At 43.9% G+C, this 10,659-nt stretch overlaps 1 protein-coding gene across 7 annotated transcripts in view; it reads left to right on the top strand.

The window, feature by feature from the left end:
- Nucleotides 1–9,638: 9,638 nt before the first annotated feature.
- The window catches only part of LOC145344554 (chemokine-like protein TAFA-2), a 226,029-nt gene continuing 225,008 nt past the window's right edge, over nt 9,639–10,659 (top strand). For 4 of the 7 annotated variants that reach the window (XR_013886890.1, XR_013886885.1, XR_013886889.1 and 1 more), the window contains exon 1: nt 9,639–9,712. The gene's annotated coding sequence lies outside the window, so the exon portion shown is untranslated. Of the gene's footprint in view, nt 9,713–9,883; nt 10,043–10,659 lie in introns of those variants that run through there. The other 3 variants (XR_013886887.1, XR_013886888.1, XR_013886886.1) reach the window with 2 other exon arrangements.

The following is a 10,659-nucleotide window of genomic DNA, read 5'->3' as shown; positions in this document are numbered from 1 at the left end:
TGTACAACTTCAACAAGATGTCCCAACTCCTGTGTTCAATGTTCTGACCAATGAAACCAAGCATGCCAAATGCCTTCTTCACTCCCCTGTCCACCTGTGACTCCACTTCAAAGGAGCTTTGAGCCTGTACTCCTCTTTGTTTTATAACTCTCCCCAATGTCTTACCATTAACTGAGTAAGTCCTGTCCCGATTTGATCTACCAGAATGGATTATGTCACATTTATCTTAATTAAACTCTATCTGCCATTCATCAGTCCACCGGCCCAATTGCAATCCTAGATAGCCTTCTTCACTGTCCACTATGCTGCCAGTCTTGGTGTCATCTGCAAACTCCCTAACCATGCCTACTAAATTCTCATTCAAATCGTTAATAAAAATGACAGATAACAGTAGACCCAGCATCAATCCCTGAGGCACACTGTTGGTCACAGGTCTCCAGTTTGAAAAACATCCCTCCACAACCATCCTCTGGCTTCTGTCGTCAAGCCAATTTTGTATCCATTTGGCTACCTCACCCTGGATCCTGTGAGATTTAACCTCATGCAACAACCTACCATGCGATACCTTGTCAAAGGCCTTGCTAAAGTCTATGTAGACAACATCAACTGCACTCCCCTCATCTACCTTCTTGGTTACGGAAATGGAATTATAAATGAATTGATCCCTGCTGAATGGAAGAGGCTCAGTTGCTTTGGTGATTTTAGGTTCGCTGGTGAAATAGAAGATCATAAGACCATAAGGCATTGGAAGAGACCATTCAGTCCATCAAGTCTGGTCCGCTATTCAATAAGATCATGACTGGTCTGAAATGATAATCCTCGACTCCACTTTCCCGCCTTATCCCCATAACACTTGATTCCTTTACTGATATTTCTTAAACATGAATGGATCTGAAAAGCACTCTCAACGACATCATCAAGGAGTTTCAGTGAGTTACCTGCTCTGTGGACTGCCATTGAGCAGCAAACAACCTGAATAGTGCCTCAGGTACACCAGAAGGGGAGTCTTACAATAATGAGGCCACATGATAGTATAGAAACTTCATAGTGCCCAATATTTGTGTCCCAATCAAGTGGATTCACACAATTATGTTGGTAAGAAACGTGGTCTACAACAGCATCCTCACCCAAGTCAACTTGTCAAGCATGGAGATGCTAATCACTTAAAACCAGATCTGTTGGGCAGGGCATGTTATTTGTACCAGACTCCAGAAGGAACTGCTCTACTCGAAACCTGGCCATGGTACAGACACACAGGAGGACCACTGAAATGCTTTAGGGATGTCCCCAATCAAATTTCACCAGACCTGCCAACTTGTGGGAGGGCCTTGGCTTGTGACTGACCACAAAGAAGAAGGCTCATTCAGGAAGGCACTGAACACATCGGGAAATTTCACTGGGAATGTGCGGAGGCAAAGTCGAGGTATTACAGAGAGTGTACAAACCTCCAAACAATCCATCCAACTACCCTTCAAGCATCACCTGCCCTACATGTGTCAGACTCTGCGGATCATGCATTGGACTTACCACCCATCTCAGAACCCCCAAGATTCCTGGAGTAAGCAAATCGCCCTTGATCCCGAGAAACTGATTGAGAAGCTTAAGGAGAATAGAACTGGGATAAAATTTCCAATGGGAAATCTCCCCAAGTTACTTCATCAGAAAATCAAGTAAAGTGCATAGAAATTGTATCCCATTAATATTAACATTGAAGAAATATGGATATCAAAGTTGGTATTTGAGCATTCACCCAAGTGATCACACTTGTAACTTAATGATACGGAAACAATACAAATGAAAGCCCAAGAGAAGTCTTAGGAATCTGGACTCAGCTGAAATAATGTGTTGCTGTACTTAATATTCTAAAATTAAACTGTGTATATAGGTAGTTCGTCCTTTCTTTCCCTCTATCATAGTGCATGCTTAGTTTGCCCCAGAACTTAATCTATTCTTCCTTCTATGGGTTTCTCCAGCAGCAGAAGTAAGTCATTTAGATGGCTGCTAGATGTCAGTTATACTCTCTTGGCAATAAAAAAGACTTGCATACTCAATATGTAGCCTCTTTCATGAACCCAGAATATGCCAAAGCACTTTACAGCCAATTTATGACTGTAATACTAAGACGGCTAATTCATAGAATCATAGAAACCCTACAGTGCAGAAAGAGGCCACTTGGCCCATCTAGTCTGCACTGACAACAATCCCACCCAGGCCCTACCCCCATATCCCTACATATTTACCCGCTAATCCCTCTAACCTATTCATCTCAGGATTCTAAGGGGCAATTTCTAGCATGGCCAATGAACCTAACCTGGACATCTTTGTACTGGGGGAGGAAACCGGAGCACCCAGAGGAAACCCACACAGACACGAGGAGAATGTGCAAACTCCACACAGACAGTGACCCAAACCAGGAATCGAGTCTAGGTCCCTGGAGCTGTGAGGCAGCAGTGCTAACCACTCTGCTACTGTGCTGCCCCAAATTCTTCTTTGTGCTATGCCATGAAATGGCCTGCAATCACTCGGGCTTTGCAAATACTGCTTATTCCTTTTTATCTTCTGTCTCAGCTTCCCTCATCTGGGGAGACTTGGTGTTGCTCTGAGAAGCAGCATTCATGCTCTTTGGTGCCGGACCCTCCCTACATTAGCTAATAATCAGGATGGGTGCACACATCTGAGTGGCAATGAGAGTCAGAAAGTGCTCCATTGTTATAATCTCTTTAACTGCCCAACATTTGGAAACTGGAGATACTATCTGCTTCTTTGGCATGGGAATGCACAGAAAAAAAGGCTCCTGCAGTTCTGTATTCTGTACATACACAACCACACTTCAACGATGGTCCTATCACTTGATTACCTATTTGAAAGCATTATATCAATAAGGCATCAGAACTATGGTTATCAAAATGGCATAAGGAAATCCAAAGTTAAGAATCATTTAAGTATATTAACCAAAAATGTGAAGGCTCAGTTAAAAATATATGAACTTCAAGATGTATCTCTGACTCACATAATCCCTACAGTGTAGAAGGAGGCTATTCTTCCCATCGAACCTGCACTGGCAGCAATCTCATCCAGGCCCATTCTCCGTAACACCAAATATTTATCCTGCCAGTCCCCCTGACGCTAAAGGGCAATTTAGCATGGCCAGTCAACTTAACCCACACATCTTTGGACTGTGGGAGGAAACTAAAGCACCTGGAGGAATCGTAGGCAGTCACGGGGGGAACATGCAAACTCCACACAGGCAGTGACCTGAGTTTAGAATGAAACCTGTTTCCCTCGTGCTGTGAAGGTAGCAGTGCAAACCACAGTGCCACTGTGCTGCCCCAAATGACCCCGTTACAATTCCAGCATGTATCCATCATCTGATTGGGAAATGGCAGAATGATTATAATATTGAAGCCTAAATGTGTACCGCCAATGGAAATTGGTCAATGTCAGACTTATCTGATTGAAGTGTTAATCTACAAGTCAGCCGTATAGATCTAAGCCTGGATGTGGAGGCATTATTGATCTTGAGTCTGAACAGATTTATAAACTGGAGAATCCAAGTGGAATTCTTCTCCGCATAATTCTTTGAATGTCTTTCATTTGCTGCTCAGAAGGGGGAAAGGTTACTGAAACTTTCACCCAGCATTACACTTACACACAGCCTTATTTTGAAGTCTATGATGTGGAGATGCTGGTGTTAGACTGGGGTGGGCACATAAAGAAGTCTCAGAACGCCAGGTTGAAGTCCAATAGGTTTATGTGGAATCACAAGCTTTCGGAGCGCTGCACCTTCATCATCTGATGTTCTTATTTATGCCACTGGGAGTGTTAACCATCTCGTTCCCAACAGCTTTGTCTATTTTGAGTGAAAACAAAATTATAAGGAGAAGCTGGATAGACTGGGACTTTTTTCTCTGGAGTATAGAAGGCCGAGGGATGATCTCATAGAGGTATATGAAATAATGAGGGGCATAGATCAGCTAGATAGTCAACATCTTTTCCCAAAGGTAGGGGAGTCTAAAACTAGAGGGCATAGATTTAAGGGGAGAGGGGAGAGATGCAAAAAGGTCTGGGGGGCAATTTTTCACACAGAGAGTGGTGAGTATTTGGAACAAGCTACCAGAGGCGGGTACAATTTTGTCTTTTAAAAAGCGTTTAGACAGTTACATGGGTAAGTGGGCATAGAGGGATATGGGCCAATCGCAGGCAACTAGGACTAGCTTAGTCGTTAAAAATAGGGCAGCATGGACAAGTTGGGCTGAAGGGCCTGTTTCCATGCTGTAAACCTCTATGAGTCTTTGACTCTAATTATGTTCAAGAGACTCCCAAACATGGTCTAATTTGGTTGAGACCGGCCTGTAATCTGCAGCTGAAATTTATCACATTATCCCAGTAAACAAGCTCATTGATTGATTGGAGGAATTGATAGAAATCTGGCTACTGGTCTTCTGGTTGTATGCATCTCAAGTCAGTCCAGTTGCATTTTTTTTTGCTTGTCTGCATTTCCACATCAGGGATGCTTTGTCTTTTCCAAAATGTTGTTTTCTGCCATCCCATGTTTAATTTGGGGAATAGACTGACACATGATATGAATACTCATTCCTTTGAAGTGTTGGAAGGAGAGCAAGATAGAGAATTTTGGTTCATTAGGCATGTAGGTTTTTGCATATTCAGTCGATCTATTGTTCTGCAGTCAATAAAAAAATCACTAAGAACAGAAAAGAGGATGCCTCCAACAAAAGGAAGCTGATCTGTACGCAACACCTACATGTCCTATTCCCCACTGTATCGTGCAAATATTTCTACTTTCTGAGTTTAAAAGTCAATCACATATTTCTTGAAGTAGTAGGCGACATCACAGGAATGGGGTGCGCACACACACACACACACACACACACACATATATACACAGACACACACACACACACACACACACACACACACAGGAAAAGGTTGTTCAAATGGAGATGATTTGGATACAGGCTGGTGAGACTTTCAAAGTTGAAGAGGCAAAGAAACAAATTGCATCTGACAGTAAGAAACGTTGCTGTCGTCTTTATTGTGTTCGAGTCTTATTGAATGGCGGGGCAGGCTCGAAGGGCTGGATGGCCTACTCCTGCTCCTATTTCTTATGTTCTTATGAGTCTTGCATAGATTGTGCAAGACTCACAGACACACAGCTGACAGCACTTCCATCAAGGTGAAAAGACTTCAGATTCTGCAACGGAAATGGAAATTGCTAGAAAATCTCAGCAGGTCTGATAGCATCTATGGAGAGAGAATAGAGCCAACTTTATGAGTTTGGATGATTCTTTATCAGAAGCTTAAATTTTGCAGCCTGTTCTCTGTTGTGTGGTGGCTCAAGGGTGGTCTCAGTCTAGTTTGATGTGGCACTATTGCTGTTTGATCAGGAATGCACCACAAAAGCTCTATGGAGAGGGAGATTGTTTCAAATTAGTGAATGGGGTGTGAATGTTGCTGGCAAGACCAACATTTGATGCTTATCCCTAATTGCCCTTGAGAAGGTGGTGGTGAGTTGCCTTCCTGAACTGCGGAAGCCCATGTTGTGTAGATACACACCCACAGTGCTATTAACTTGAGGTATTGCTTGGGGACCTCTACATCAGGGATGCTGATGTTTCTTTGAAAACTCTTCTGTGGCTGAGCCTGGCTCAGGAACTCGAACCCATGTCCAAGTAAAAATTAGTTTTCTGTCTTCGGCCTTCCGCTTCAATTTCCATCAAGGACCATTCAAACCATAATGCTAGAGAGAGATTGTCCTTTCCCTCCTATCACAGAATTACTTCACCTTCACATGGGCATGCATCGGGAAACTTTCTGTCTCTTGCACAAACACAGACACTGCCTCCCTCGCAGAAGCACATTTTTCACAACATATAAATGCCGTTTTTCCTCCTGCCTTTTACCTTGTGCAAAATAAACCATTGAACGTAGTTCACTAATATTACTTCATTGAAAGTTTATGCTTTACATCAAAGAGATTGAGGGTTAGGGTCACTCTATAGGCACTAAGCCCCCTGTTAATACCTAAATATCTGTTGACTTCAGGCGGGAATGTCTGATCTCGCTCAAGTGAGGCCGTAAAATCCCACCCATAGTTTACGTCAGTTTACACTACGGTACAAAGTTAAAATTACCTCTACTGAGTGACTTTTATTTATTCATTGACAGGATGTGGACATCGCTGGCTAAGTCAGTGTTTGTTACCTTCCCTAGTTGCCCTTGAGGACGTGGTGCTGAGCTGCCTTCTTGAAACACTGAAGTCCCTGAGGTGTAGGTACATCCACACTGCTGTTAGGGATGAAGTTCTGGGATTTTGACCCAGCAACAGTGAAGGAGTGGTGATATACTTGCAAGTCAGGATGTTGAGTGACTTGGAGAGGAACTTCCAGGTGGTGGTGTTCCCTGGTATCTGCTGCCCTTGTCCTTCTAACCTGTTCTTGATCAAAGTATTCATGTAACAGATTAAGGCATTCAACCAAATATATTAGGGAAGCAATTGAAATACAAAAAGATTGACATCATAAGTTTAATTGTGCTATTTGGCGATATGCTATGTATAATGTTTGATTATATTAGAAGTCAATGTTGAGTCTGCACTAAATAAACGGGTTGCAGATAAAAATGACCCAGGAAAGCACTTTTCAAAAAAAATTACCTACAATTGAACGATTCATTTTCTGCTTAGTAAGAAGTTTGCAAACGCTTGAGTCACAATCAATAGGTTCAATAATCAATAATTAATACACTTGTGCTTTAGTCAATTAGATAGAAAGGATTTGAATTGAATTTGAATAACAAAACTAATTAGATAGAAGAATCTGAACTGAGGTAGAATACATTGTACATATGACCTAAGAATATGTATGGTGTGTGTGTGTATGACATGAAAGTAGGACACAGGAAGTATGATGTCTGAATATGACAAACCGTAAGTGTTTGTTAGATGCACTGTTTTTGCAATATAAGCAAAAGCTGCAAGTAACTAAATTAGCCAACAAATGCAGAAATTGGGTGATTTCACTGATCCCAACAGTGGCAAAGACAGTTTTGAAAAAGAATGTCTTTTTGGCTAAAATCAAGCATCAGATCAAGCCAAGATGGAGTGATGCGCCTTTTCTTGGCAGCTTGGATCATGTGGCTGTAATTTTACCACCCCGCCCGCCATGGGAATTGGAGCAGGCGAGGGGTGGATCATAGAAATGTCCATTGACCTTGGGTGGGATTTTATAGTTTGGGGACAACCGAAGCGTTAAAATCCTGCCCTGTATCTCTCTCTTGTGGGGACCATAAATTTGATTCAATTTGAATTTGAATCATTTTTTGGAGTACGCAAGAAGATGGAACAAGAGCTTGCCCCATTCACTCTGCACATTGGCTTTGTAATTTTGAAAAAATGAACAACATTTTAACAAAAGAAACAGCATGACAAACATTAAGTGAATATTACAGGTATCTGCAACTTGATCTATGTAGACAACTTAAATACCTTTGCATCATTTCGTAATGTTGGTAATGTATCTCTTTATAGGGGAGAGTGAGAGGAGGACCCCATAGAGGAAGGGGAACCTCATATGGAAATGAAATGGAAACTAAAATCTGAGAGGTCAAACTCAGTGGTAGAGTATTTGACCAAAGATCAAGAAGCCACCGTTTCAAACATTAGTGCTCCCCTTCATTGTTCGATTGCCATGTTTTGGGTGGTATGATAGTTAGCACTGCTGCCTCATGATGCCAGGGACGCAGGTTCTATTCTGGCCTTAGGTCACTGTCTGTGTAGAGTTTGCATATTCTCCCCGTGTCTGCGAGGGTTTCCTCCGGGTGCTCTGGTTTTCTCCCACACTCCAAAGTTGCGCAGGTTAGGTGGATTGGCCATGGTAAATTGTTTCTTCATGTTCCAAGATGTGTAGGTTCAAGGGATTAGTGCGCGGTGATGCAGAGATGGACTGGGTTTAAGTTTAAGTTCATTCATTAGTGTCCCAAGTACGCTTACATTAACACTGCAATGAAGTTACCGTGAAAATCCCCTAGTCGTCATACTCTGGCGCCTGTTCGGGTACACTGAGGGAGAATTTAGCATGGCCAATGCACCTAACCAGCACGCCTTTCAGACTGTGGGAGGTAATCGGAGCACCCGGGGGAAACCCACGCAAACATGGGGAGAATGTGCAGACTCCACACAGACAGTGACCCAAGCCAGGAATCGGAGCTGGGCCCCTGGCGCTGTGAGGCAGGAGTGCCAACCACTATGCCACCGTGCTGCCTGGCGGGCGAACCTGCTGTATAGGTGCAGACTCGATGGGCCGACTGGACCTCCATCTGCACTGTGGGGATTCTATGATTCAGTTCTGTTATCCTAAAATTGGACTGCAATTGTTCCAACTGCAGGCATTTGGAGAGAGGAAGGGAGCCAGTGGTGTAAAACCGCACACATACTCTTGAGGGAGACAGAGACTTAGGTTTGGTCCTGAAGCAGCCCCTAAAATCGAGTTGAAAGCCTTTCGCTCACCTCCTAACCTTGAATCGGCGATAACCTGGCCGCAGTGTTAAAAACACAGAGAAATATCCGACGGTGACAGGTGTCGATGATATTGATTTCTCGCTTTGGTGACTTGCAGCTCGGAAGTTCGGCACCGCCAGTCCGAGAGCAAGTTTTCAATCTTTATGGAATTTGAATCGATTTACCATTTGGGATCGATTTGATATGCGCAGGAAAAATCTACCCCCCCCCCCCGCATTACAAACACACCCTTCACCAGCTCCCCCCAAAACAAAACAAGAGTCCCTTTTGAAACAAAAAAAACCCTTGGGTCTTAAACAATGGACTGACCTGGTCAACAATATTTATGATGGTCAATGTTACTTGCTGGTTTTGTTTATGGTCTGGACACTTGTCTGAGGAAGGTGGTGGGAGCTGGGGGGTGGGGGATGGTGGTTTGGTGATTTCTTGTTGGTGTTATAGCTTTGCCCCGACTCAGCCCCTGGGTCTCAATGAGATTGAAATCATCTATAATTCTCTCCCTCTCTCCCTCCCTCTATTACAGTTTGAGGGCAGCCATGGAAGGGGTGGGGGAGGGGGTGTGGGAGGCTGGGGCTAAGTGGTACCTATAAGGTCCCTCCCTATAAGGTGTCCCAGAACCAAATTAAATTGCAGCCCACCCCACACCCTCCCCAGCCTAGATATCTGATAAAATAGCCACGATATATAATTTATTGACTGTCTTCCATTCATTTGTAACAAAACACGCAGAGACACATGGATGGGGGGGGGGGGGGGGGAGGTGGGGAGACACTGCCCAGGACCTCACTTATTTTGGGAGACACTTAGCAGAAGAACTCAAGGGTGGCTTTGCCGGGACAACTGGAGAAGGGGGTTAGGGGTGGAGTGGAGTGGAAGGAGGGAAGTGGGATGTGATATTTTTCGACCGGCTGTCCCGGGTTATTATTATTATGATTCTTATTTTGTGTTTTGTTATTGAGAGATCTACATGGATGCAGATTTCCTGGAGGTGAATCGATCTGTCCAATCGCCTTTTCCAAGAGAGAGAGAGAGAGAAAGAGAGAGAGAGAGAGAGCGAGGGGGGTAAACTATAGGAGGGAGAACGGGCCACACCAGAGATGGAGTGAGATAGGTAACTGCTACAGGAAGCGCTGTCTGGCTGTGGAGACCATTCGAGGCGGGATTGCTGCTATCTCAGTAAGGTTTGGCTGGGAAAGGGGGTGGGGAAGGGGGGTTAGTTTGTGTGTGTGTGTGTGTGTGTGTGTGCTGTTGCTCAGTTTATGCCAGAGCTGTATCCAGAGGAAGAAAGACAGACAGAGAAGAGAGAAAAGGAAGGACCCGTAAAAGACAAGCGTTGGAGTGGGGGCGTTTACACTTTGGCTAAAATTGCGCCGGGAGAAGGTCCTTTTTTTCTTCTTCTTCTTCTCCCATCACCCCATCACTCTTTCCAGAATGCAGTTCAGGTTTCACCTTCCTTAAAGTGAAGGTGGGACCATAGGTATCTCTCCCTGGAAGGAGGGGCTGCAGGTAAGTGATCTGGAGTGAAGAGATGTTGCATTAAGAAGGGGGTTGTTGTCATGTCTTTAACAATGCACTTCACACAGCCGTCACGAGTACACGGACAGGTACAGAGAACGTAACCACCGCCAGCAAATCGGAAAACATTTTAAGACATTGGGAATCACACCAAAGGATAATCGCTTGGATTATGAAAACGGTAAAAAAAAATTAAGGATTGGAATCGACATAACATTAAGTTTTAAAGGGAGTCGAATGCTGACAGTGTGAAGATCATTCCGGCACGGCATGCCTTTTTTTTTAAACATTGCGTTTCAATTTCCAACAAGATGTACACCTCGTTCTTTTTCCTCCTCTCTCGGGTTGTTGGGAATATTTCTGGTGAACTGGTTGTTCACAGCCAGTTTAATCTACTGTCTTTTGTGTCTGCATTCGAGTGTGCGTGTGAGTAGGAAAGTGTGAATGGATGTGTACGTGGAAATGCGAGTGTGTGTTTTGTCAGAGTGCCGAAGCGAAAGTGTACAAGTGTGCGTTGTGTGGAAGATACGAAAGGATGCGAGCCCGTGTGTGTGAGTGTTATTATGTGGTGTGAGTGTATGTTGTGTGTGCTGTTACGTGCTGTGAGT

This window comes from Carcharhinus amblyrhynchos, chromosome 6, assembly GCF_965287045.1.
Source record: "Carcharhinus amblyrhynchos chromosome 6, sCarAmb.v2.hapA, whole genome shotgun sequence".
Lineage (NCBI taxonomy): Eukaryota > Metazoa > Chordata > Chondrichthyes > Carcharhiniformes > Carcharhinidae > Carcharhinus > Carcharhinus amblyrhynchos.
This window is presented reverse-complemented; position numbering and strand designations above follow the sequence as displayed.